Source organism: Tursiops truncatus, chromosome 6, assembly GCF_011762595.2.
Source record: "Tursiops truncatus isolate mTurTru1 chromosome 6, mTurTru1.mat.Y, whole genome shotgun sequence".
NCBI classification, from domain to species: Eukaryota; Metazoa; Chordata; class Mammalia; order Artiodactyla; family Delphinidae; genus Tursiops; species Tursiops truncatus.
Window position 1 is genome coordinate 3,167,250 of NC_047039.1, and position 27,037 is coordinate 3,194,286.

The following is a 27,037-nucleotide window of genomic DNA, read 5'->3' on the forward strand; positions in this document are numbered from 1 at the left end:
AAAGGTATTCTTTTTTGTTAATAAAAGTTTATCAGTAAGACAAACTGAAGTCTGCCTAGAATTAAGCTACAGTGTGTCCATAGATTTGTATAAGATTGTTGACCTTGCTGGGGGAAAAGATAGTAATTGTTTGGATTTTTTTTTTTTTTTTGCCAAATTTGGGTTAACACAATTATCACCAACATACTTTAAAACAGATATTTTTGTTGGTGATGGTGCTGGTGGACTTTTGAAGGAAAATTCTCTGTATGAAAACGGGAATTGACAAGTAAAATCAGTGAAATGTTTAAGATCGCATAGTTGAAGGCTCTCAGACCCAATAAAATGCTAAAATTGAAAAGGATGCTAATCACAGTACAGACTGAGAAAACACACGCTGCAAAAATAGTAGCTACCAAACGAATATGTTTTTTAGAGCTAAAAGTCACTGGGATTACTATTTAGGGTTAGACTGTTAGTGAAACATGGATTAATAAAAGACAATGAAAATGGAATCAGAATTCCTCTGTATTCCTTAAGAGTGATTGATTCTAGGATTCAGCTAACTTTAAGCTCCTGATCCAAGATAAGATTTTAAAAGGAATATTTATTTCCAATCTTTTTAATGCTTTCAAGACAATAGATGTCACATCTGGCCTCTGGAATAAACACCTCTTTCTGCATTTGTTATGAGAGCTGCTGCAAATAAAAGACAAGACTGGATGCACTTGGAATTCCAGGTCCTCGGGTGAAACCAGACTCGTACTGAAGCAGTATGAGGCTCTGGATGTGGGAACCATTAACACTACCAATCAGGAATGCGCCCCTGACAAGGCACTGCCCACCCCTGGAGGGTAGCACTGGCATTGATAAGGCCCAGAGCCCCTAGGGCATTCAGGTTCCTAGCCTGTCCTGGCAGAAAGGACTTCTTGTAGGGACTGTTGATCGTGAGGGACCTAATTAGGGAAACCCAGGTGATTGTGTTAAACCCAGAGGACAGGGAGAGGTGGGAGGGGTCCATTTTTGTCTAAGTTGCCAGATCAAAAGTCAGAGGCAGCTTCAGACAGAGCTGGTCCCAGGTGGTTGCTACACTGATGGACTGCAGATGAGCTGTCGAATTCATCTCTTTTTTTTTTTCTTTTGCGGTACGCGGGCTTCTCACTGTTGTGGCCTCTCCCGTTGCAGAGCACAGGCTCCGGATGCGCAGGCTCAGCGGCCATGGCTCACGGGCCCAGCCGCTCCGCGGCATGTGGGATCTTCCCGGACCGGGGCACGAACCTGTGTCCCCTGCATCGGCAGGCGGACTCCCAACCACTGCGCCACCACGGAAGCCCCCTCATCTTTTTTTTAATGTAAAATCCTTGATGCAATCCACTTCAGTTTGTTGTTGTTGTTGTTGTGTGTGTGTGTTTTGTTTTGTTTTTGGCTGCGCTGGGTCTTCGTTGCTGCGTGTGGGCTTTCTCTAGTTACGGTGAGCAGGGGCTACTCTTGGTTGTGGTGCGTGGGCTTCTCATTGCAGTGGCTTCTCTTGTTGCGGAGCACGGGCTCCAGGCACACAGACTCAGTAGTTGGGGCGCACGGGCTTAGTTGCCCCGCGGCATGTGGGATCTTCCCAGACCAGGGCTCGAACCTGTGCCCCCTGCATTGGCAGGTGGATTCTTAACCGCTGGACCACCAGGGAAGTCCTTGAGTTAATCTTTGATACTGCATGCTGACCCTGTCTGTGACCACTGGACCCTGGCAAACTACCAAATGAACAGTGACTAAACTCAGCCTGGTCTGACCCTGTGACCACTGCACCCTGGCAGACTACCAACTGAACAGTGACTAAACTCTGCCTGGTCTGTCCAGCTATGCTTATTCCAGATCAGTAGCCCCGGGACCATTTATCCTTTAGTTAGCACTAGGAGGATGATCCAAACGCCTCTTTAAAAGGCTTCACAGATGCCTGAGCCTTCACATTTACACTGGATTACAGGTCCAGCTGATGCACCAATCCACTTTTTTTCTACTACAATTTCATGGAATCTAGCTCCAAGTACCAAGTGGCACATCATGGGCTCTCGATAAATATTAATTGACTGGCAGATCTCCATTAGCAAACAGCCATGACCACCATTGAACAGTTACCCTTCCTTCCATCTGTTTAGTCATTTACTCATTCGAAACATTTATTCAGTGCCGGTTATGGATCAGAACTGTGTTAGGCACTGGAAAAGCCAAGACGATGCAGGTGGTGTGTTCCAGGAGCTCACAGGCCACTGACGAGTCCTGGAGACATGGAAAATCCTGTATCCACGTAAAGAGGTAGAAGCATCAGGTCGTCTTTATCACACTCCAGTCTTCCAGATGTCTTGCTCCAGATCAGCCTCCTTCAAAGAACTGCTCTAATCATTTTATTCTTAGAGGATCACAGAGTTGATCAGACCTAGAATTCTGAGCAAGTAGTGTTATTACCAGGAAATGACAAATGACACAGCAGCAAAGGGCAGTATTGATTAGTACTTGATTAGGGGACCAAGCTCAGCTGAAACAAGGACTTCACCTGGTGATGTTCTGGGGGTGGGGGTGGGGTAGGCAGTAGCCAAGACCAAGAATGAGGAAAACAGCCAAGCAGACAGGAGATGGGAGCTCGGGGAGCAGTTACTGGAAGGATGCAACCAAATTCTGCTGAGTAATATCTGTCTTGGATGAGGTCATTCTCCTTACCCTCCAATTTTATTTTTTAATTTCTGAATATAAAGTTGTAATATACATTAATTTTAGAAAGTCTGAAGAGTATGGAAAAATACAGAAATGATCATATCCCACCACCTAGAAGGAGCCTCAGCTAAACATTTAGTATAGTCAGTACTTCCTTATTTGTTTCTTTTTTTAAATAATTGAGATAATACTGCTCTTAAAATTTTATAACTTGCTCTAAAAAAATAAAGCTTCATAAAAAACATGAATACTTCATAAATATTTCAATGGCTACACAGATATGCCATTGGACAAATGTTTAATAAGATAATGAACTTTTCTCTTAGTAATAAGTTTTCACTATTTTTCCTAACGTTTTGTTGCTATGCATAACTCTACGTTCAACATCTTACATTTTGGAAGGTTACCTTAATGTGGATCCTCAGAAGGATCGCTAGATCCCAAGACGTGAAAAACTTAGAGTCATAACACATACTGCAAATTGCTTTCTAAATAAAGCAGTTTGAAATTAGAGCAAAAAACGTTTTGTCATTTAGAAGTAGTGTGTCACAGTGCTCTTTTCAAAACAGCATTGGGAATTCTCGTTAAAAATAATCTTTGCTGGGCTTCCCTGGTGGCGCCGCGGTTGGGAGTCCGCCTGCCGATGCAGGGGACGTGGGTTCGTGCCCCGGTCCGCGAAGATCCCACATGCCGCGGAGCGGCTGGGCCCGTGAGCCATGGCCGCTGAGCCTCCGCGTCTGTGCTCCGCAACGGGAGAGGCCACAACAGTGAGAGGCCCGTGTACCGCAAAACAAAAACAAACAAACAAAAATTTTGCTAATTGTTTCGTATTTCTTTTGAAGTTAAACAGCAAAGATGCTAGCTATTGACTAAAAGTTTGTGCTTTTTTTTAAACATAAATTTATTTATTTTTGGCTGTGTTGGGTCTTCGTTACTGCACGCGGGCTTTCTCTAGTTGTGGTGAGCAGGGGCTACTCTTGGTTACGGTGTGCAGGCTTCTCACTGCAGTGGCTTCTCTTGTTGCGGAGCATAGGCTCTAGGCGCACAGGCTTCAGTAGCTGTGGCACACGGGCTCAGCAGTTGTGGCGCACGGGCTTAGTTGCTCCGCGGCATGTGGGATCTTCCCGGACCAGGGCTCGAACCCGTGTCCCCTGCACTGGCAGGCGGATTCTTAACCACTGCTCCACCAAGGAAGCCCTCTCACCTTTTCTTAGCGTGAGTTTGTACTAGGAGGGAGGCGGTGGTCCAGCCAGGGACTATTTCCCAGTCCACCCTGCATCCCAGTGTGTCCAGTGACGCAGTGTTACTGATGCACTGTGGGCAGGAGAGATGCGTGTCACGTCCAGGCCAGGTTTTCTCAGGAAGCATGTGTGCCTTCTCCACTTACTGTTCCCCTTCTGGGTGGCTGAAGAGGGCCCTGTGGCCCCAGGGGATGGCAGAGCCGCAAGGTAGAAGAACCTGGATGCCTCAGTCATCATGGGAGGAAAGCCACTGCCAGCTAAGCACAGCTGAATTGACTGGACTGTTTCATGAGCAAGAAATAAACGTTTATTACATTAACTCATGGAAACGTTGGTAGTCACTTGTTACAGTAGCTAGCTTTATCCTCCCCAACATAGGTATCCACATAAAAGACGATCACACAGAGAGGACACCAAGTGCTCCTTTTCTTTCATTTTAACTGTAGAAGCCATATATATGTGTCACAATGAACATGAAAAATGCATTACCTAAAAATTAGGAATGGAATTGATGTCTCACACAACCACACTTTCAACCATTCATCTATCCATCCAGGCCATCATTTAACAAATATTAGGGGTCACTCATGTGTAAGACACTGAGAATTGGTTTCTGTGATTTCCTAAGTACATCCAGATGACCCCCAAATGACCTAGGCGCTGGGTACCATCCTACTTAGAGCCGGGGGCAGTCCACCCCACACAGACTTATCAGGAGCACTTCCGTTAGGGAAGGAGGTGAGATTTCAAGGTTGTGCAGCTCACACACGTTTAGGGAGTGTGGACAGCCACTGCCCCCAAGGACAGTTTTGGGGAAGAGGGTCCACAGACTGGATTGAACCAGGAACGTATTGGTTATCAGGGTGATCCATGGACGCTCTGAGACCAGAGAGAAGAGAAAGCATCCTTGGGAAGAGCCAAGATGGGGGAATATGAAAAGTCAGGCGGGAAGTGGTCTTCGCGTTCTGCCGCGGATGCGTGAGCAGACCCTCCGGCGCTTCTTGGCAGGCAGGACAGCGAGGGCCCTTTCTGTTCCTTGATGAGGAGTGGCGTTCAACAGGTCAAGTTCAGAACAGTATTTTTTTTCCTGTTACTACTTTCTGGTTTTGAGCTGTATCTTGGATAAACCGAGGCCCGCTGTCTTGGTTTGTTTTGCCTTTATCCCCTCAGCAAGTTCATGTCCTTCTGGTATGTCATCAACTCAAAAGTCTCAGTCCAAAGTCTCCTCTAAATACCATCGAAAGCAGATGTGGGGGAGACTCCAATTCCTCTCCAGCTGTGAATCTCTGGTTCCAAACCACAGTGGTGAGGCAGGCATAGTACAGACATAGGAAAGACAGAGCGCCCAGCACCTCCAAAATGCAACAGGGCAAGGGTGGGTCACACCTCAAGGTTCAGGGATAACCTTGGGCTCAGTGTTCTGGCCTCTGGCCCATCTCACGAGGTTCTGCCTTCCAGACACAGGGATTCTGGAGCCCGCCTTTGCAGGGCTCTACAGGGCCTGCCCCGGGGACTTTGCTGGGTGGGAGCCCAGGCATGCGGCTCTCTCCACGGGAACTCACCACACCACAGCTGAGTCCACTGGCTCCCCTCTGCTGTCCTGCTGGTGTGGCCCTAGCGGGGGCTCTCAGCAGCAGCCCCACTCCCCCCTCGGTTCTCTGCCTGGACCTGAGGCTCTTGGAGGCATCCTTTGAAGTCTGGGAGGAGGCAGCTATGTCCCCATAGCTTTGCTCCACCAGGGGGGCGATGGAGTGCAGGGGGTGGGGCAGAGCCCCTCCTTGGAAATCGGTGGACCCCAGGCCCTTGCTCTCAGGGCCTGTGATGGGAGGGGCAGGCCTGATTCTCACAATAATTGATCAACAATTCCATCTTTGGCATGTCTCTCCCCTTGCTTTTTTTTTTTTTTTTTTTTTTTTTTTTTTTTGCGGTACGCGGGCCTCTCACTGTTGCGGCCTCTCCCGTTGCGGAGCACAGGCTCCGGACGCGCAGGCTCAGTGGCCATGGCTCACAGGCCCAGGCGCTCCGCAGCATGTGGGATCTTCCCGGACCGGGGCACGAACCCGTGTCCCCTGCATCGGCAGGCGGACTCTCAACCACTGCGCCACCAGGGAAGCCCTCTCCTTGCATTTTATTATAAGCAGTCAAGAGGCATGGGGCAATTTCTCTGACACTTTGAAATTTTCTCAGCCAAATATCCAGTTTCACCCCTCGAAAGCCGTACCTTCCACAAAAGCCTCCTAGGTGAGCATAATTCCTCTAAGCTCGTTGCTACTTTGTAACAAGGTTGGCCTCTCCTCCATCCCTCAGTCATCTGTCATTTCTATCTGTGATCTCATCAGAATGGGCTTCCTTGTCCATATTCCCACCAAAACTCTGTTCAGGATTCCTTATTCTCTAAAAAACTGAGGCCTTCTCTAGAAGTCTATTCCTTTCTTTCTGGTCTCTGACCAGAATCGCCCTTCGTGGTCTGTTCATGGCAACTGGGCTTCTTCCAGCAGGAACCTCAAAGCTTTTCCAGCCTCTCACCATTACCCCATTCCCAAGCGTCTTCCACATTCTTATGGATTTGGTACAGCGGCATCCTACTCTCGGTACCAACCGTCTGCCTTAGTCGGTTAGGGCTGCTATAACAAAAGCCCACGAACTGGTGGTTTATACACAACAGACATTTATTCCTGTAGTTCTGGAGGCTGTGAGCCCGAGATCACGGCACTGGTAGATTCCGTGTCTGCTGAGGACCTTCCTCCTAGCTGACGGCTGTCTTTTCACTGTACCTGTACTCGCATCGGCAGTAGGGGCGAGGGAGCTCTGTGGGGTCGCTTTCATAAGGGCACTAATTCCCTCCTAAGGGCTCTGCCCTCATGACCTCATGACCTCCCAAAGGCTCCACCTCCTCACAGCATCACAATGGGTGTTAGATTTTTAACATATGAATTTGTGGGCACATAATCCGTCAACCTATAGCACCTGCCAGATAAATTATTTCTGGATAAATGGAAAATTCTTTTTCGCTTAACATTTGGGACATCTGAGTCACGGAAATAGGTGGTTTTCCTCTTTTTAGCCACAAATATTCTCTCACTGTTGACGCGGCACCGAACTCCAGGCCTTTCCCTTTTGTAAATCACCACCATGAAATTGACGAGAATGGCTTCAGAGGCCACCCACAAAGAAGGAGGTAAACTCTGTTCCTTCTGTCCTCAGGCTTTATGTCCTCTTCCCAGGGAAATGCGTACTTGTCACAGGGCTGTTTATTCGTAGGTCTCTTAGACTCAGAGCACCTTGTCATGACTACAGCTGCAGTGCAGCTGCTTCTTTGCACGCTTTTCTGCTTAGGTAGGAATCATTGCTTGATTAAATTAGCCACTGGAGGGCTCCATCCCAGTTTCCAGGGAAAAAAACGTCTGCAATTGTACTTTCCTGGCACATAACTGCATCTCTGCAGTTTTCAGTGGGTCATACCTATTTATACAGGTGAAATAAGGAGCCAGGGCATGGAGCTCGGCTACATTCAGAATGTTCATTTGAAAAGTCCAGAGATTCTTCTGGAAGCCTAGAGTGTATTTCTGTGGGAAATAGCATGAAAATGAGACTTGAATTGATAAGCTCTGGTTTATTTTATTTTTATCTCAGGCATCTTAAAATTCATAGCAACAGGATATGCAGTTCATTTACAGGTGTCGCATGAGAAAAACACTTATTGTTATGCACTATCCATTACTTTTCTTCCTGTCCAATGAAAAGACTTTTATTATAATCCAGTCTGATGGTCCAGATGCTGCATACCTTCACTTTCACAGTGCTTCCTAGCATGTTCTACAAGATGACAATAGCTATTACCAGAAGAAAATTATCGGGACCTCCAGGAGGAACAAAATTGAGTGCAATTCTTTACTACAGAGCTTATCAGCACACCACTCTGCAACTCCTAGAGAGGCATTTTATGCACATTTGCTGCTCTTCTTGGAGATGAAAAGCAAGGTTTCAAACGTTACTATATCAAAAAAACATGCCAGAAAAGAGAATCCAAAACCTGAGACCATACCTCTTCTGAGAAACGGGGAAAACCACATGGAAAGTATAAATTATTGTATTGCCTGATGCTTTTGGAATTTCCTCCTGGACCTCATTGACAGGAACCCTTATAGGCATTACAACACAGGGGCAGACCCAGCAGTAACCGGGACACCCCCAGTTTTGAAGTTCTAGCTCACTCTCCTGTAGCTCTCAAGGGCTGCACTTACCATTTTATTTGTCTCTTTTTAATTTGGTGAAAAAAGTAGTAGCTAGGGAGTCTGGTAAATGCAAACTCTTGGTGACAAATGTGACTGTGTTTGTGGATTAAAGCACATGAGCCCAGACCAGGGGAGAGATGGTCCCGTAGGGGATGAAGGAGCAGCGTGTGAGCTGCTGATTTTGAAAGAAAAATCACTAGTCTCATCATTTCACAATGAAATAACTCTATAATCACCAAACATAACAATAGGTAATACATACTTTTTTTAAAAAAAATTAAAAAGGCATTTTGTGGCTACTGAGAACTCACTGAAAATCGTGACTGCCTTTGGGCAGATGAATTGATTTTTCTTAGTTTTGACGGATCCACCCTCTAGATCATCCTGCTGTTGAATTCCCTAGTCTGAGTCTCTTTCCTGTATCGCTCATGTCTCCCCACCCCGAACCTACCCTCTAAACACACCAGAAGATTAAACCAAAGCAGCCTGCCCTACTGGACACTTTTTTTTTTTTTTTACGGTATGCGGGCCTCTCACTGTTGTGGCCTCTTCCGTTGCGGAGCACAGGCTCCGGACGCACGGGCTCAGCGGCCATGGCTCACGGGCCCAGCCGCTCCGCGGCATGTGGGATCTTCCCGGACCGGGGCACGAACCCGTGTCCCCTGCATCGGCAGGCAGACTCTCAACCGCTGCGCCACCAGGGAAGCCCCTACTGGACACTTCTGATTGGCATTTTTATTTATCTGGGTTGAGGAAAAGGAGAGGAACCAGCATGAGCTGCCCAGGTGCATGAACACAGGACTGTGCAGATACAGACCCTGCTGTACAGGGCTGTCAGATCAAATCCTGCTGCCATAGGAAATAAAGAAGTAAACCCAGGCAGGAGCTCAGGAAAAACCTGTCATGTAGCCAGCACCAGGGGCGCTGGGAGCTCGCAAATGGGACACATATCTTCCAGACACGCTCTTCAGTTAGAGGTGTTTTTTTTTTAATACAGTTTGAAAAAAATTTACTTATACTTATTTATGGCTGCGTTGGGTCTTCCTTGCTGAGAGCGGGCTTTCTCTAGTTGCTGCAAGCGGGGGATACTTTTCGTTGTGGTGTGCGGGCTTCTCATTGCGGTGGCTTCTCTTGTTGCAGAGCATGGGCTCTAGGCACACGGGCTTCAGTAGTTGTGGCTTGCAGGTTCAGTAGTTGTGGTGCATGGGCTTAGTTGCTCCATGGCATGTGGGATCTTCCCGGACCTGGAATCGAACCCGTGTCGCCTGCGTTGGCAGGCAGATTCTTAACCACTGCACCACCAGGGAAGCCCTAGGGTTCTTAAAGGCTGCTCTTAGAGTGGAGATGGTGGAGTCCACTGCCCTGTTTAACCCCGAGACTATCTTCGTCGCTCCTGCTGAGGTGACTCCTTTGGTCAAGTATCAGATTAGCCACACCTGAGCCATCGTTCTCCTTTCCTCACTTTGTTCCTTTGTCTGTTATTCCACCTCCATCTCCCATTTTGGAAAGTTCTCTCCAGGCTTCAGAAATGGACAATGTTGGTTCGAATCTCTGATCCTTCACTTCCCAGCTATGAGAACTTAGACAAATTACTTGATATCACCAGGCTTTAATTTTCTCAGCGGTAACTACAGATAATAATAGTACCCCCTTCACAAGGTTGTTGAAGGGATTAAGGGGTAATATCCATGCAAAACACCATATTGAGCTATTATTATTACACAGCATTCACATCTCAAATTCACATCCCACCCCCTCACAAAGTCTTCTCCGATGAGCCATGTTGGAAAGGATAGTTTCCTTTGCTAATTTCTTGTAGCACTTACCGTGCTCATGACCAATAGGGCCATAGTCTACGCGGCCTTGCGGTCTAGTTATCTGTGTACGTGTTTTCTCATCAGAACTAGAGGCAAAGTTTCCGGAGGGCAGGGAGTGTCTTATGCAGTATCTAGCACAGTGTTATCCTGTCAATTTTTATTAAGTCAAAAAGTCAAATGGATATTTTAATGAATTTGTCGAGTCAATCCAAGGTGTAGGTGGTCAGAAACCAGTAGCGATCTTAATCCATTACTCACAGATCTGGACAACTGGGGCTGGGATTCAGCTCCTGGGGACTCAGAGGCACCTGAGTGCGTGGGTGCCCAGGTGTGGGAATGAGAGGCCAAGGAGAGAGAAGCCCCAGGTTCACTTGGCCGTGTCAGACCTTAGCTGAGAGAGAAGACGTTAACTCTGAACGAAGATTGAAATTTTAACTCATTGCACCGGACTGGATATAGTCGTCACTGAATCGAAACAAATTTTTAATGACTTAACATTGCTGGAGGCTTTTGGATATCTGAGGGTGACTGTAAGAATTTTTGTCCAAATGCAAGAGGAAGAGCCTGCCCAGAGAGTGGATCTGAATGGTCAGGTGGGGTTTCACACCAGGAGGCCTGCTGCAAGGTACCAGGTTCACGAGCTGACTCAGTGTGGCCTTGGCCAATGGAACAGCAGCGAGAGATAGAAGCGTTTGCAGGGCGGGGAATGAGAGGGAAGACCATCCCCTTACCCACGGTCTCACGGCTATTACCACCTCCATCTCTCCAGCTGCCTTGACTGCTGCAGAGGACGTGGTGGTTTCCGAGACCCTGGGCTTTTACTTTTCTCTCCCCCAGGTGACAACCTCCTGCCATCTCCCGTGAGCTCCCTCCCCAAGTCACTGCCCAGCTTTTGCTTCTTGGGCCTCACAGGTCAAGCCAGGAGCAAACCCTCCAACTGACCAGGCTCTCAGGGAAGTTCTGATTCTTCCAAATCTCTGTTAGATTGCTTTTACCCTAATGTTTCTATCGGGATGCAATTGCCAGTTGCCATGGTATTCTGTGCAAACAGAAGCTCTTTTATTCTGTGGGATGCTTTCATCATGCAGTGTCTGTCACAGAATGAACTGCTATTAGAACCAGTTTATAGGTTACACCTCTAGTTGGCAAGCCCTTGAGATTTTATTATGCGTGTTAGCTGCACCTGATATCCACTTGAGACCCAGCACTCACAAATTATTCCACGTGAAATTGTGAACTCTCAATTAGGTGCCGTTGATATTGGCTTGGGGAGGAAAAGGTACATTTTGAGGGCTGGCAGAGATAGGAACTAGGCAGACTGTTTTCCTTTAATGCCTAGGGATTTGGAGTAATAATTACAGAACCCAGGTTTCACTGGAGCATCATAGCAAACACTAGTTCAGTGGCCAAAGGTAGAAACTAAGTTGAGGATGGTTGTTTTGTCATCTCTCCAGCTTCCATTTCTTTTTTTTTTTATTGAAGTATAGTTGATGTACAATATTATACTGAATATGTTACAGGTGTACAATATAGTGATTAACAATTTTTATAGGTTATACTCCATTTATAGTTATTATAAAATATTGGCTATAGTCCCTGGGCTGTACAATTATGTCCTTGTAGCTTATTTTATACCAAATAGTTAGCACCTCTTAGTCTCGTACCCCTATGTTGCCCCTCCCCGCTTCTCTCTCCTCAGTGGTAACCACTAGTTTGTTCTCAATATCTGTGAGTACGTCTTTTTGTTATATTCATTAGTTTGTTGTATTTTTTTTTACATTCCACATATAAATGATATACAATGTTTGTCTTTCTCTGTCTGACTTATTTCACATAGCATAACGCCTTCCAAGTCCATCCATGTTGCTGCAAAAGGGCAAAATTTCATTCTTTTTCATGGCTGAGTAATATTCCACCATATAAATGTACCATATCTTCTTTATCCATTCATCTGTCAGTGAACATTTAGGTTGCTTCCATGTCTTGGCTATTGTAAATTCTGCTATGAACATTGGGGTGCATGTATCTTTTTGGATCAGTGTTTTTGTTTTTTTTGGATATATCCTCAGGAATGAATTGCTGGGTCATCGTTCTATTTTTAGTTTTTTGAGAAACCTCCATACTGTTCTCCACAGTGGCTGCACCAACTTACATTCCCCCCCAACAGTGCAGGAGGGTTCCCTTTTCCTCATATCCTCATTAACATTTGTTATTTGTCCAGCTTCCTTTTCTTTTTTGTTTTGGCTGTACCACTTGGCTTGTAGGATCTTAGTTCCCCGAACAGGGATTGAACCCAGGCCCTCTGCAGTGAAAGTGCGGAGGCCTAACCACTGGACCGCCAGGGAAGTCCTGAGCTTCTTTCTCATCTCTGCCTTGTCATTGCCTCTCCAGTCCACACTGTCACCCATGACTTCCCACTTTAGAGCCCTGAATTTGTAACTTCTGAGTAGTGTCCCCCTTTCCAGACTCTCCTGTCCTTCAGTGATAATTTATCACTGCTAAGAGAACAGCTGAAAGTACGACATATAAAGCAAGCTGAAGCTATTAGTGGGAGCTAATGGCTGAATGCACGGCACTGGAGCTTGAGAGACCTGTTTTTTTTTTCTCTCTCTCTCTTTTTATAAAAATTTATTTATTCATTTTTGGCTGCGTCGGGTCTTGGTTGCTGCGCGTGGGTTTTCTCTAGCTGTGGCAAGTGGTGGCTTCTCTTGTTGTGGCTCACGGGCTCTAGGCGTGCAGGCTTCAGTAGTTGTGGTGCACAGGCTTAGTTGCTCCGCGGCATGTGGGATCTTCCCAGACCAGGGCTCGAAACCGTGTCCTCTGCAATGGCAGGCGGATTCTTTTTTTTTGGCTGTGTTGGGTCTTCGTTGTTGTGCACGACCTTTCTCTAGTTGCGGCGAGCCGGGACTACTCTTGGTTGCGGTGTGTGGGCCTCTCATTGTGGTGGCTTCTCTTGTTGTGGAGCAGGGGCTCTAGGCGTGCGGGCTTCAGTAGTTGTGGCACACGGGCTCCGTAGTTGTGGTTCGTGGGCTCTAGAATGCAGGCTCAGTAGCTGTGGTGCACGGGCTTAGTTGCTCTGTGGCGCGTGGGATCTTCCCAGACCAGGGCTCAAACCCGTGTCCCCTGCATTGGCAGGTGGATTCTTAACCACTGCGCCACCAGGGAAGCCCCTCTCTCTCTTTTTTTAATTGCAGTATAGTTGATTTACAATGCTATCTCTGCTGTACAGCAAAGTGACTCAGTTATACACATATATATGTTCTTTTTTTCATATTCTCCTTTATGGTTTATCATAGGATATTGACTGTAGTTCTATTTCCATCATGGTTTATCATAGGATACTGACTATAGTTCCGTGTTCTACATTAGGACCTTGTGGTTTATCCACTCTAAATGTAATAGTTTGCATCTACTAACCCCAAACTCCCAGTCCATCCCTCCCCCTCCCCCCTCCCTCTTGGCAACCACAAGTCTGTTCTCTATGCCTGTGAGTCTGTTTCTGTTTTGTAGATAGGTTCATTTGTGCCATATTTTAGACTCCACATACAAATGATATATGGCATTTGTCTTTCTCTTTCTGACTTACTTCACTTAGTATGATAACCTCTAGTTTCATCCATGGTGCTGCAAATGGAATGATTTCATTCTTTTTTATGGCTGAGTAATACTGCATTGTATGAGTGTATCTCTCTCTCTCTCTCGCTCTCTCTCTCTCTCTCTCTCTCTCTATATATATATATCGCCATCTTCTTTACCCACTCATCTGCTGATAGACACTGATGTTGCTTCCGCGTCTTCACTATTGTAAATAGTGCAGCTATGAACATAGGGGTGATGTATCTTCTTGAATTATAGTTTTCCCCTGGTATATGCCCAGGAGTGGGATTGCTGGCTCATATGGGAGTTCTAGTTTGAGTTTTTTAAGGAACCTCCATACTGTTCTCCATAGTGGCTGCACCAACTTACATTCCCACCAACACTGCAGGAGGGTTCCCTTTTCTCTAGACCCCCTCCAGCATTCTGTTATTTGTAGACTCTCTACTGATGACCATTCTGACTGGTGTGAGGTGATACCTCATTGTAGTTTTGATTTGAATTTCTCTAATAATCAGTGTTGCTGAGCATCTTTTCATGTGCCTACTGGCCATCTGTACGTTTTCTTTGGAGAAATGTCTATTAAGGTCTTCTGCCCATTTTTGGATAGGGCTCTTTGTTTTTTTTGCTGTTGAGTTGTACGAACTGTTTGTATATTTTGGAGATTAAGCCCTTGTTGGTCGCATCTTTTGCAAATACTTTCTCCCATTCCGTAGGTTGTCTTTTCATTTTTTTTTTATGGTTTCCTTTCCTGTGCAAAAGCTTGTAAGTTTGATTAGGTCCCATTTGTTTATTTTTTGTTTTTATTTCTATTGCCTTGGGAGACTGACCTAAGAAAACGTCAGAACAAAAATATGCCATGCTCCATAAATCTGTGCGTCATCTTTGCGCAAGGGCCATGCTAATCTTCTCTGTATCATCTCCATTTTAGTATAAGTGTTGCTGAAGCGCGCACAGGAGACCTGCTTTTAAACTGTGATGGGAGAAAGAAACTTTGCAAGATGCTAGTGCGGCAGGGGCCCCAGCTTGAGCCAACTCCCAAGAAGTGTATTCTCATCGGGGATATGTCTGGAGGAGAGTGGTGTCTGCGGAGCCTCAGGGAAGGATGGAAGGATGAGGGCAGCTTGATGGATCAGGTGCAGATTCTGCGGCCAGAGGACCTGCCTGGGGTCAGGTCCCCCAGCTCTACTGCCTAGTGGCTGGTGCCAGTCTCAGACAAGCCGCTCCACCTCCTTTTACCACTGGGGGTGTTGGCAGTTGCATGCCTCTCAGGGGGGGTTTAAGTTGACCTGTGTAGCCCACTTCAAGCAGAGTGTGGCAGGGATCACGTGCTGTGCCAGCTGTTAATGTGGCTGTGTCTCTCCAGCCCTGCGTGCTGGACGCCTGCCGAGCTGGCAGAGAGAGGACGGCGCGACACCGGGGCACGGCAGCCCTGTGTTTATCCTCAGCCGAAAAAGTGTGACCCAGAGAGGGAAAAGATCTGTCTGCCTGTTACCTGGAGCAACGCGACTTACTGTGGTGCAGTGCAGACCCCAAGCTGTAAAGGCCCCAGGGTTCCCTCCTTGGGAGACAGTGCAGACTCCACGAGGGCGCAGCCCCGATGCTGCCGGCGAGGGCCGCGGAGTGTGAATGGAGGGCTGCACGCGGAGGCACACGGCTTACAAGAGCAGGCTGGGAGCAGTTCACCCTGATCTGTAACTTGTATGGCCCATACAGATGCACGGCTGGCAGCCCTTGGGAGGCTCCAGTTACCCCAGTAGAAGAGATCTCGTGAAATCGATCGACTCTTGGAGACTCCTCTTTTCTTGCTTTCTTAGCTTCCCCTCCTTCCTAAACCATGCCGTTTTCCCCTAAACATTTGCGTTTTAAACATAGTTTTGGTCGTGTCTATGGGAACCGGAAACCAGGCTGGGAAGCTATTTACCCATTGCCTCTACTCACGGCTTGGGGGGTCTTTCCCGTGGAAGCTGCCTCAATCTTCCCACTGGCCCCCCCTACAATATTACTCATTAATAAAAGACAATTAATAAAATACACAGACACAAATACCGTTAACGAGGCCGAGATAATACCGGAGCAATAGTGATGCTCTGTGCTGGCTGATGATGTAATTTACTCTGACAGGCGTCACCTCAATGCTCTGTAGGTACGAAGGGACCTGGGTGTGCTCCTGTCCTGTGTTCTTACTGAAAGAAGGAGCTGGCTCGGGCTTGAGGACTGACCTCGGGTGCCCCAGGCAGGGCAGGTCCCGCTCAGGGTCTCAGACTTCAGCCCCTAACCGCCCTCTAGATGACTGCTTTCTATGCTCGTGCTGTCTTTCCAGGTAGATGATCATTTCTTGGGGACAAGAGTCCTTGTACAATTCTTTGGTATTTCTGCAGTATTTTAGCAAAGTCCACAACATAGTAAAGCCTTACTAAATATAAACAAATTAGTGCCAGGGAGAAGACATTTCCTCTGTACAGCTCACGTGGCATCCACGCTCTTCCTGTTTGTGTCCTATTTCCCCCATGAGGAGGGATGTGTCCCATCCGCTTCGTTCCCCTTACTTCTCCACACCTTCTCTTGCAAGGTGGCTGGTGTGGACTTTCTACACATCAGGCAAGACATTGCTGCCGTGTCAGTAATACTAAAACAAGGCGTGAGGATTCACAGGAAAGCTGACTGTAAGAAAAAAATTCTTTTCATTTGTAAACTCAGCTCTGTTGTGACTCGGCAGGGACGGTGAACAGACACAGGATGCAGCGGCAATCTAGTGGGTCTGAGTACCATCAGACATGCGCATGGAGATGAACGTGTGGTAGAACAGAACGCAGAAATGAGAAACAGGTCTTTACAGATGGATCCTCATTAATTTATTCAACAAGAGTCATTTTGTCCCCATTTTGTTGGAGCAAACTTTTGCTACCCATGCACATATGAGACACTTACTTGCACAACTGCCCTTATGCATTTCTGCATACACCACATTTTGAGAATGCAATTGAGAATTGGGTTTTTGCTCACAACTGCTCTCTTTCACTGCGTTGACAGAGAGATGATTGTTAACAGACTTCTCTGTGAGGATCGCGTCTCTCTTCTCCCAAATGCTGCACACAATGCTAAATTAAGCGAGCAGGCAATGCAGTTCTTTCAACACAAAAGCTATTCAGCCCTGCTGCTCTGTTGCTTCTGCTCAAGGGCTCCCTCTTCATCCTCCTTTTCTTCCTGCTTCCTTGTACCAGTTCTGGGCAGGGCACCCAGGGCTGCTGTCCCCTCCCAAGTCCCACCTAGGGGTGTGGATTTGTTTGCTAGGGCTGCCATAACAAAATCCCCCAGGCTGAGTGGCTTAAATGACGGAAATGTACTGTCTCCAATTCTGGAGGCTGAAGTCCAAGACCAAGCTGTCGGCAGTTGAGTTTCTTTGGAAGCCTCTCTCCTTGGCTTGCAGACGGCTGCCTTCTCACCGTGTCCGCACATGGCTGTCCTTCTGCCATGTTTTCTGTGCCCTAATCTTCTTCTTGTAAGGACACTAGCTGTAATATGACCTCACTTTAACTTAATTACCTCTTTAAAGGCACCGTCTCCAAACACAGTCACATTCTGAGCTACAGCAGTTAAGGCATCAACATACGGATTTTGTGGGGACACACTGAGCCCTTAACAGGGTGTTACCTGAAAATGCTGTTCTTGTCTAGTCTTGTTCTAATTAGAATAAAAATACATAAGCTCAAGCATGATTCTTGAAATATTAGAAGTAGATACCACCTTTTAAATATGTAGCAAACAGTTTCCTTTTCTGCTCTTAAATGATTAGTGATTTTTAGGGAAGCCAGAACAGCTCTTGGTAGCATTTTAGAAAATTTCTGGAAGTCCTGATTATCACAATGATTGGCAGGTGCTATTTTAAGGCACAGCAACTGCGTATTTCTGTAGTAGCTACACACTGAACTACATTAAGAAGATTACAACTTTCTTTTTGTTTATAACTAAAATACATAGTTTATAATTTATATTATAAATGTATGTTATACTTTACAATTAGGGCATTATAATGGGTTTTTGAATCTGTAGGTAAACTACTTATGGATTTTGTATCAGAATCGTGATGGTGGCATTACAAAATATTTGTTTTAAGAAGGAGTGCTGGGTTTGATAGGGTTGAGATTCTCTGCACCAGATGTTAAACTCCTGAGGGACAGACTGTCTCTTTTCTTTCCCGAACTCTAAACCACAGGAGTGCACAGGAGGTGTTCAATGTATGGCTGTTAATTAAGGAAATGCTTTCCACAGATCTTTTATTCTTATCATTGTGAAAATGCTGAAGAAGGAGAAGTGTGAACAGCTCTGTATCCCGATGTTTTCACTGATGTCTGCATACCTTTGGGTAGCGTACTCTTCATTTTTTAGTTTTATTTATTTATTTATAAAATTTTTTATTTATTTTTGGCTGCGTTGGGTCTTCGTTGCTGCATGCGGGCTTTCTCTAGTTGCAGCGAGCAGGGGCTGCTCTTCGTGGCGGTGCGCGGGCTTCTCGTTGCGGTGGCTTCTCTTGTTGCAGAGCTTGGCCTCTAGGTGTTCAGGCTCAGTAGTTGTGGTGCACGGGCTTAGTTGCTCTGAGGCATATGGGATCATCCCGGACCAGGGCTCAAACCTGTGTCCCCTGCATCGGCAGGCGGATTCTTAACCACTGCGCCACCCGGGAAGTCCCACATACTCTTCTTTAATAAAGGAGAATAAAGGGGTTGGCCAATCATGGGGGAAGGAGGAGAGCTAGAAATTTCTTGTCCTGAGAGGAAGAGAGAGCTCCAGGGGGCGGGCGGTATCTTACGCCTCAATTGCTTGTGGCTACAGAGATTAATCGGTACACTGAGGACTGCCTTGGTTCGTAGTCACATGAAGTGGATTCTGAATGTTTTCCGAAATGGAACCTCTTGTCCTGACAGCCCTTCAAATTCCCCAGGGAAAAAAAAAGATGAAAGATGATTAGGAGTCAGACCCCAGAACCCCCAACCTTCACCCCTAGATCTAGGAAAACAAAGAAACGAATTAACATGCCGGGTCGGTCGCTGCGACGTTGCAGGCGGTGTTCAGCCGGTAGAACCTTCATCCGGGTTTACGCCTGTCTGCAGAAGGAAGGGAAGCATGATCGAGCAAAGGTGAAGGGGGACTCTAGCGAAGTCTTGCCGAAGGCGTCGGCTGACCCCGTCAGGAGCACTGACACGGACGCCTTTTAAAGTTTCCCGAATTTCGCGGGGTGTGTCTGTGTGCGTGTGCGTGTGAACTTTTACACCCCACCTTGACCAGTCTCGGCGCAGGCTGACCTCAGGGAGCGAGTGAGCTGGCCTTTCTCAGCTGAGAATGATTCCCAGAAGGACTTGCAGGAGGCTGAGAGTGGCCAGCACTCCTGGGGGGGGAGATGGGGGAGGGGAGTGCAGGTGGCTTCAGCCGCAGGCGGGGGGATTACGGTGGCCGCCAGTGTCCACTGCTTCTCCAATCCACTTTGCTGCTTCCCGCTGTAAAGCCAGCAGGTGCAGTTTCAAGCCCGTGGTGGTTCATGCTCTGTAGTAAAATGGGGTCATGGCATGGTTTTCTCTCTCCGACTTGTGAAGTCTTCCGGTCTGCTCTTTGAGGATTTACAGTCTTGCTTTTCTCTTTTCCCTGAGAATAAATATTGAAGAATGAAACAAAGGCATCAAAATCTGAAAATGGTCAATGTGACACCGCATCTAAGGCAGACGGAGGACCATTGCTCTCCTGCCCTAACAAAGATCGTTTTTCGCCTTTGTGGGACTGAGGTGATAAAGTTCATGACTCAGCGTGGGAACTGTCAGAACAAATAAAACAATTCTGCTTAAACACTACCCTCTCGTTTACCTTCGAAGGTGATGAGGAAAACCATTGATATTCTGTGGCAGGACAATCAAACTAAGACAGAAAGAAGAAAAAAGAAGACAATTGACATGCCCCCTGTGGGCAGGCTTTTCCCAAACTGCGATGTGCATCTCCATTATACATTAACCAGACCTCCTCAAAGCAGGAGGATGAAATCGACCTGTGGGGAAAAGTTGGCCCCTTTCTTCAGCGGCCAGCACTGTAATATTGTAATTCTATGATTACTGTGTTTCTTTTTCATCTCATACAAGGGTACCAGGGGCGGCATTGACCAAAGGCTTGTCTGTACATGCATAATTGAAAAAAAGGAAAAAAAACCTTTGTTGATTGAACTATGGATACAATGCTAACCTGTCAACATGATACATAATTTCTTTGTCTCAAAAATGTATAAAACTGCATCTTTAATTCCTGATCAATGGAGCAGTTCTCAGAGCTTCTGAGAATCTGTTTCCCAGGTTATAATCCTCAGTTTGGCTCGAATAAAATTCTCTTTTCTTTCTTCTTAGCTTGATTGTTATTTGATTTTTCGTCGACAAAGGGAATCACCAAATTTAGCCACCACAGTGCACACCAGCTCCCTGGGTCAGACTTTGTTTCCTGTTGGTTTTCTCCCAGCTTCTTGCCAGATACTTGTAGAGGAAATTCTCGGATGCTGTCCTCAGACGACCTCCCACATTCAAAGACGCTTCCTCAGCTGAAAGACTTAGGCTCCTTATTCAAACTAATTCTAGCTTTCAGGCAATCCAAAAGGCTGGCACTTGTTTTCCTGACTAGGAGAAACTTTCTACTTTGGGGCCAGAAAATCTATTTTGATTCCAATACCAGCAGCTAAAAGATGTGTGATACAAAGGGCATAGAACAAGCAGCAAATTTAAAGTAATATTTCTCGCCGTTTGCATGGCACACGGAGGGTCTCCTATCTTATATTCACACCGAGCATGTCAATCTTTACAGAAGAATGTATGAATTCTGGTTTTCACTTCCCTCAATCTGTAGTCAGAACGTTCAGATTATGCTGCATTGAATATAATGCTCAGAAAGGATGTTCCATTTGTGTCCTGATCTGAATAGCTCCTGGAACCTCCAAGGAGTTCCACAGAAATCTCTTCACGGGTCTGTCGTCTCTTACTGTTCAAACCTTGGGCTTTGATTTTTCCATGTGGGTTCTCCTGGGTGTGATTTTGGAAGGCAGATGACCTTAGGGTTGTAAGATGCCACCAGACAGGTGGTGCAGGGCACCCAGCAGCTTCAGAGACAGGAGGAGGTGGGAGCTGCCTGGAGGTGTCTTCTGTGTCTGCTTGTCTTCGGGCTCTTTCATTCAACCTTGGGTGTGAGGTTCATCCCTATTTCTGTGGTGCATAGTTGTGGGTGATTCCCTGTCTTTGCTGTGTGTGGGTCATTTTAAACCTCCCCTCCGCACCTTCTTTGGTTTCATCATCAAATCCTATCGATGTGATCTTCAAGTAGATCTAAAACCTGCGCCCCCTGCCCTCTCCGCACACACCACCCAGGCCCCGGCCATCCTGCCTGGATGTTGCATGGTCCTTGGGGAGTGTCCTCACTTCCATCCCCACTCCCCTCCTGTCCTGTCTGCTCAGGCAGCCAGCATGGCCTTTCAAAGAGACCACAGTACATCAGGATGCTGCCCCATCTCCCCCCTCGCCCCCAGGAGTGCTGGCCACTCTCAGCCTCCTGCAAGTCCCTCTGGGAATCATTCTCAGCTGAGAATGTGTCCACCCATGGTCACAAAGCACCTGGCTTCGGCCTGATACTGCCCCCCCATCACGCGCTCCCAGTCTCTCAGGAGCCAAGCTCCACCCGCTTCTCCACGTGGGCACCTGTTATTTTTCCTTCTTCATCTGGCAGATTCCTACTCAGCCATTTCTCAGAGACACCGCCTTCCCTGACGCCCCGTCTACACTGAATAGGTCGTTTACATGGACAGTGATGGCCATGCCCCACGTTAAACAACGATTCGTCGTCTCACTAGGCTGTGGCATCACTGGGCCGTGTCTGGTTTGCTTACTGCATCTCAGCATCTGGTACAGTGCCCGGCAGGCAGCCCGCGCCCCCAACCCCAAATATTTTTGGAATGAACAACTGATTAAAGTTTCAGGGACATCACAGCGTGTACCAGAAAATGTACTCAGGGGACTTCCCTTTAAACCTTTATGATCTGAAGCTTTGCAGCTGAAAATGGGTAGATTGGGCATCAGGAATTCTGAGCACCGTGCAGCTCAGTCGGTGCCTGAAGGCAACAATCCCCTTCGTGAGCTGCTCTGCCCAAAGCATTCTCGAGAAGCACAGCCCCTGAATTAGAAGCAGCGAGAACGCGATGCCGGAGTCCCAGCCTGGAACTGGAACGCTGATTCCATCCACACACGCTGCAGCCACAGGCAACAACACCCATCCCAGCCCCTGGCTGCCTGCCCACCACTGTAGCAAATATATAATTTATTAAGAAAACGTGCAGTGAATAAAATGACCTACGAAGCTGACCAAACTCTGAGTTGACAATGGCTTTTTAGGCCACAAGAGGGAGCTGTTTAAATTCCTGTTAAACAGAAAGAAAAAAATTGAAAGAGAAGAAATTGGCAATCATAAGGTTGGCCAGATGGACACCTATTTATATGATGTTGACTCCGGAATTCCAAGTATTTTTTAAGCTACAAAAATTCCAATTCTTTTTGTCTGCAAAGTAATTTGCATTTTAAATAGTGTTATGAAAGGCAGAGAATTGTTTTTCCCTTAAAATCTAAGTCTAATTTAACTAGTGCGAGGAAGTGTAAGTATTCAGCGAACGGACAAAGAGATGAAAATTCCTTTTGAAATGAATCTTTTTTTTCTAAATCCTTTTTCTCTAAAACAGCCTCAGGGACGAAGTAAGCTTCCTTTAAAAAGTTACTGTTTCGAGACAGACTCACAGACATAGAGAACAGACTTGTGGTTGCCAAGGGGGAGGGGGTTGGGGGAGGGATGGAGTGGGAGTTTGGGGTTAGCAGATGCAAACTAGTATATATAGGATGGATAAACAACAAGGTCCTACTGTAGAGCACAGGGAACTCTATTCAATACCCTGGGGTAAACCATAATGGGAAAGAATATGAAAAAGAATGTGTATGTATGTATAACTGAATCACTTTGCTGTACACCTGAAACTAACACAACATTGTAAATCAACTTCATTAAAAAAAGTTACTGTTTCTTTCACTAATTAGCCTATAAGATTTCAAATATCTAAATATCGGTGCCAATCATCAGATTTTTAAAAGAAATGTAGAGCCTATGGCTTGAGAATTCATTAAGGACACTGAGTCTAATCGCAGATGTGTTTACCTACCACGAGTTAATTTATAGTAGCTCCGCCTGCCAGCCCTCCCGTCACCCCGAGGACATGGTTGAGCTGAAAGGGCCTGACCCAGCGGCAGAAGGAGGCTTTTCTGAGAAGCCAGTGAGAGGGCACGCGGGGGCTTTGATGCAGTCAAATGACCCGTGCGGATAACACATGGGGAGTGTCATGCGGTCCAGGCTCTGTGCTGGGAACTTCACATGGGCCAGCCCGTCTGTCCTGCACGTGTGGAAGCGACGTGTGGAAGCCACGGTTATGTTTCAGTTTGGGGATGGGAAAACTGAGGCTCAGAGAGAAAGCCCGAGTGTCTTGTATTGTATTGAGTCAGGGAGCCACGATTTGAAACCCCCTCCAGGGGGAGGCCCTTGAATGGAATTCTATTCAACTGGCCAGTCTGAGTGTGGTTAAGATCACTGGGCCCTGGGTAATGTGCTTCTTCCTTATAACGGGCCAAGAATGTCCATTGTTACCCTATTGAGAACACCAGGATTTGGCCAGGATTCTCTTCTTCCCCTAAAATGTTTTGCCCTAAGAGGGAGAGAGGAAAGCTTTTATAGTGTCTCAAGGGCAGCTATTTCTGGGGTGATTGTCAGCAAATAGTAAATGTGGTAAAGATGCTGGTTTTCTGCTGACTCACCTGGGTGATGTCAAGCCTTGTGGGAACACAGACAAATTCATCTGAATCATGATGAACACACACCATTTCATGTTCGAGAGAGGTCATCGAAAATGCTCTAAGCACATGACTTTTAAAAATTCCTACACTTTTCCTGTAGTTGTCTAGAGCCTGAGCATGTGTTCTGAGTAAACACTCAGACATGTGCTGCGAGCAGACACAGAAAGATCATCTTCCTGGCTCGGGGTGGGAATGGTGGTGAGGGAGGGGGAAAGACCTCTTGCTACTGTCTACTGTCTGCCTGCATTTTCTCCTGACCCTGCTCTCAACCCTACTCCTAGCTGGCCTCCTTTAAGTACTTGGAGAACATTGCTGGCTTTTCTTATCAGAGTACCTAGGAGAAAATGGCATTCCTGAATATAAAAATAAATGACCCATTTCTTATCCTTTCTTTTTTTAAAACGTCTCCTCACATCTTTACTCAAGTTTTTATGAACCAGGCACAGAGTTTGAATGAATTTTAAGAAGGACTGACAATCACAGTGCCTTGGGATGCCTGTCTTCTGTTGTTAATGCAGGGTCAAGCCCGCTTGCCTTTTCGTTCCAGCGGTTGACCAAAGTCCAGCATCAGGACTGGGACATGATTCTGCCCTTAGAAGCATGTATTCAAATATGGCAGCATATTTGAAAAGGTTCTCTGGAATTAGACAGGCTGAGGCTCAACCCTCAGGTATCCCTTCCCCACAGGGTCGCCCGTTTAAGCATAGGCTGTTCAGGACTTCCCTGGCGGTCCATTGGGTAAGACTCTGTGCTTCCAATGCAGGGGACGCAGGTTCGATCCCTGGTGGGGGAACTAAGATCCCACATGCCATGTGGCACAGCCAAAAAAATTAAAAAAAAAAAATAGAGGCTGTTCAATCCAATTTGAATTTTGGATAAACAACAAATAATTCTTTTCATAAAAGTATATCCCAAGTATTACAAGGGAGATACTTGCACTTACAATAATTCGTTGTTCGTCTGAAATTCACATTGAACTGGGTGTCTTGTGCGTGCATTTGCCAAGTCTGGCAGCCCTTCTCCCTGCCTCTCACTGATCCTGGAGCTTCGTGGTTGAGGACAGGCCCTGGAACCAGAGCGCTGGGATGCCTTGCCAGCTGTGTGGACTTCAGCAAACTACTTGGCTTCTCTGTGCTTAGTTTTCCTATCTGTAAAATGGGGCCAATAATAGAATCCCCGACCTCAGAGTTCTGTTGTCAGGATGAAACGAACTAATGCATCAAAGCACTTAGTAATCGAGGTGCTACTCAACAAATGTTAGCTGTTATTATTCCTATGACTTTTAGAGATGGTCGAAAACGTGGACAGGACCAACTCCTTGAAGTACTGAGGTCACTGTTAAGAGAACTAGACAAGATAGTGTGTTGAAAGCACTTGGCACCAAAACATTTAAACTTCTTTTGTGAAGGTTTCTATGTCATCAGAACCCTATCTTTCCTCTCTTTTAAAGGATCCTAGAGGTCTGAAGACACAGCCTTTGTCCTGTAACCACTGAGGGTAGATCTCTCGTGTGTGGATGACTATATATGCATCTGGTTAAGCTTATACACTTCTCAGGGATTCTGAGTCCAGGGACAGTAAGTGTTGGCTTAGTTCAGCCACTCAGTGGTACATGGGAAAGTGGTACCCAGTCCTTGGGTGGTGGCTTGAGAGCTTGTGGGGCGTGCAGGGTAGCCCCTGGCCGTCTATGGGCCACTGACTGGTCACATCCCAGTGTGCCCCCTGCCACCCCACTCTCTAGAAAGCTCTCCCGGACTCCCAGGTGATGGGGGGAGGGGGCAGGAGCACGGCAGCTGGCTCAGCGATCCCCAGAGGCACCTTCGGGAGTTAATGGCTCCTCCCAGCAGGCTCATTCACCCCCAAGGACAGACTTGAGGACAAGGGGGAATGGTGATCCATGTAGAGCCCCAGACATGTCAGAGGGACTGCTGAATATAAATTCAAGCTCTGACCATTTTTATTATCTATTAACAGCTGAGATACTGAGGGTCTGTGAACACTGGAATCTGCAGCTCCTGAGCGCTATGTGTCTTCAATATGGATGAGGCTCTCATCCTATCATCAATTTTTCTAACTTGGAAGTCACTGAAAACAGGACAAAAAGAAACAGACTCTTCTTTCCATCTATCATTTACTCTAAAGATGGCTCGGCGGGGCGGTCAGACTGGAGCCCTCCTGCGCTCCTATTTCCAGGAAAGGCCAGAGAGGGGAAAAGACAGCCGAGCACCTCATGTTTGGGCTCCGCTTTGTCTAGAGAGGAAGCAAGACGGGGATGAAGGTCAAGCCCAAACATGAAAGCACCTGCCCCTCAGACCCTGAGAGAGCCCCAAGGTGAGAGCCAGGATAAGGCATGGATCTAACACACCTGACACCATCTGTCAGTTTACAGGCAAGGAAACCAGAGCCCCGGGCAGGCTGGTGACTTCCACAAGGCCGTGGGTCCGGGTAGTGACGGATCTGGAGCTAGGACCCTGTCCCCTCGTCTCCCTGGCTGCCGTCGATTTTGTAAGATGACTGTTGCCATTCTCACAGGTGCCAGCTGATATCCGCTAAGCACTTGCACCTGTCGGAAGGGAGGGAGGACACAGCCCCGAGGAGCTGGGTGTCACCCCAGGAAGTGGAAATGGTTGGGACTGCACTTCAAATGCCCAAACATTTTAGGAGTCAGGGTGTGCGGCGTGTATGAGTGTGCACCCATGGGGGATGGGCGTCCAGGAGGACCTTGGGACCGGGAGCGTTTCAGTGGCCACCATACAAGGTTACAAAAAGCCTAAGATGTGATTCCTGCCCATCTAGTATTTATAAACCACCTGAGGGAGAGCCATGACTCGCTCTGTTATAGGCAACCAGCTCACTTGGTGTTTTAGAAGCGAAAGTGTAGCCCACTTTTCTGATCCTTGGGAGAACCAGCTTCTGTGAGTCCCTCCAGTGAGGAACACTCTTTTGTCTCACGAGGCGGGCATGTGTGGCTCCTAAGGAGACCAGGAGTCTTAAACATATAGCCTCCTATTTAATAGAAGATAAAACACCAGTGGCCTGGGCTTCCCTGGTGGCGCAGCAGTTGAGAGTCCGCCTGCCGATGCAGGGGACGCGGGTTCGTGCCCCGGTCCGGGAAGATCCCACATGCCACGGAGCGGCTGGGCCCGTGAGCCATGGCCGCTGAGCCTGCGCGTCCGGAGCCTGTGCTCCACAATGGGAGAGGCCACAACAGTGAGAGGCCTGTGTACCGCAAAAAAACCCCAAACAAACAAACAAACACAAAACACCAGTGGCCTACACTTTTTTACCAGTTTAAAATTTTCATCCAGAAATTGCTGTCATAATGCTTTTACCAGGAACATGCTGCAAAGTATTTTTTCCAGTGGCATTAGAGTCACAATTCTCAGTTTTTCTTTTCCTGACAATTTTCAGATGTCTGCCCTTTTCTCTCTCCTGTCTTCCACGGCCAAGCAGTTATTTTGTAATAGGACCCTTCAGTGTCACCTTAATAATAGTCGACGATGCCATGCTGGGTGCTGTTTCCCAGAGATGAGAAAGACACAGCTTTCCCTGATGGAGCAGATGAC

At 47.0% G+C, this 27,037-nt stretch overlaps 1 long non-coding RNA gene and 1 other non-coding gene across 2 annotated transcripts in view; both read right to left on the minus strand.

Moving 5' to 3' along the window:
• Positions 1-14,417: 14,417 nt before the first annotated feature.
• LOC117312895 (U6 spliceosomal RNA) lies at positions 14,418-14,520 on the minus strand. The gene has a single exon (XR_004527297.1). It is a non-coding gene; the product is annotated as a U6 spliceosomal RNA (small nuclear RNA).
• Positions 14,521-16,022: 1,502 nt separating this feature from the next.
• Positions 16,023-27,037, minus strand: part of LOC117312764 (uncharacterized) — an 89,263-nt gene continuing 78,248 nt past the window's right edge. The window contains exon 6 of the long non-coding RNA XR_004527219.2: positions 16,023-19,209. This is a non-coding gene — a long non-coding RNA (uncharacterized lncRNA). The remainder of the gene's footprint in view (positions 19,210-27,037) is intronic.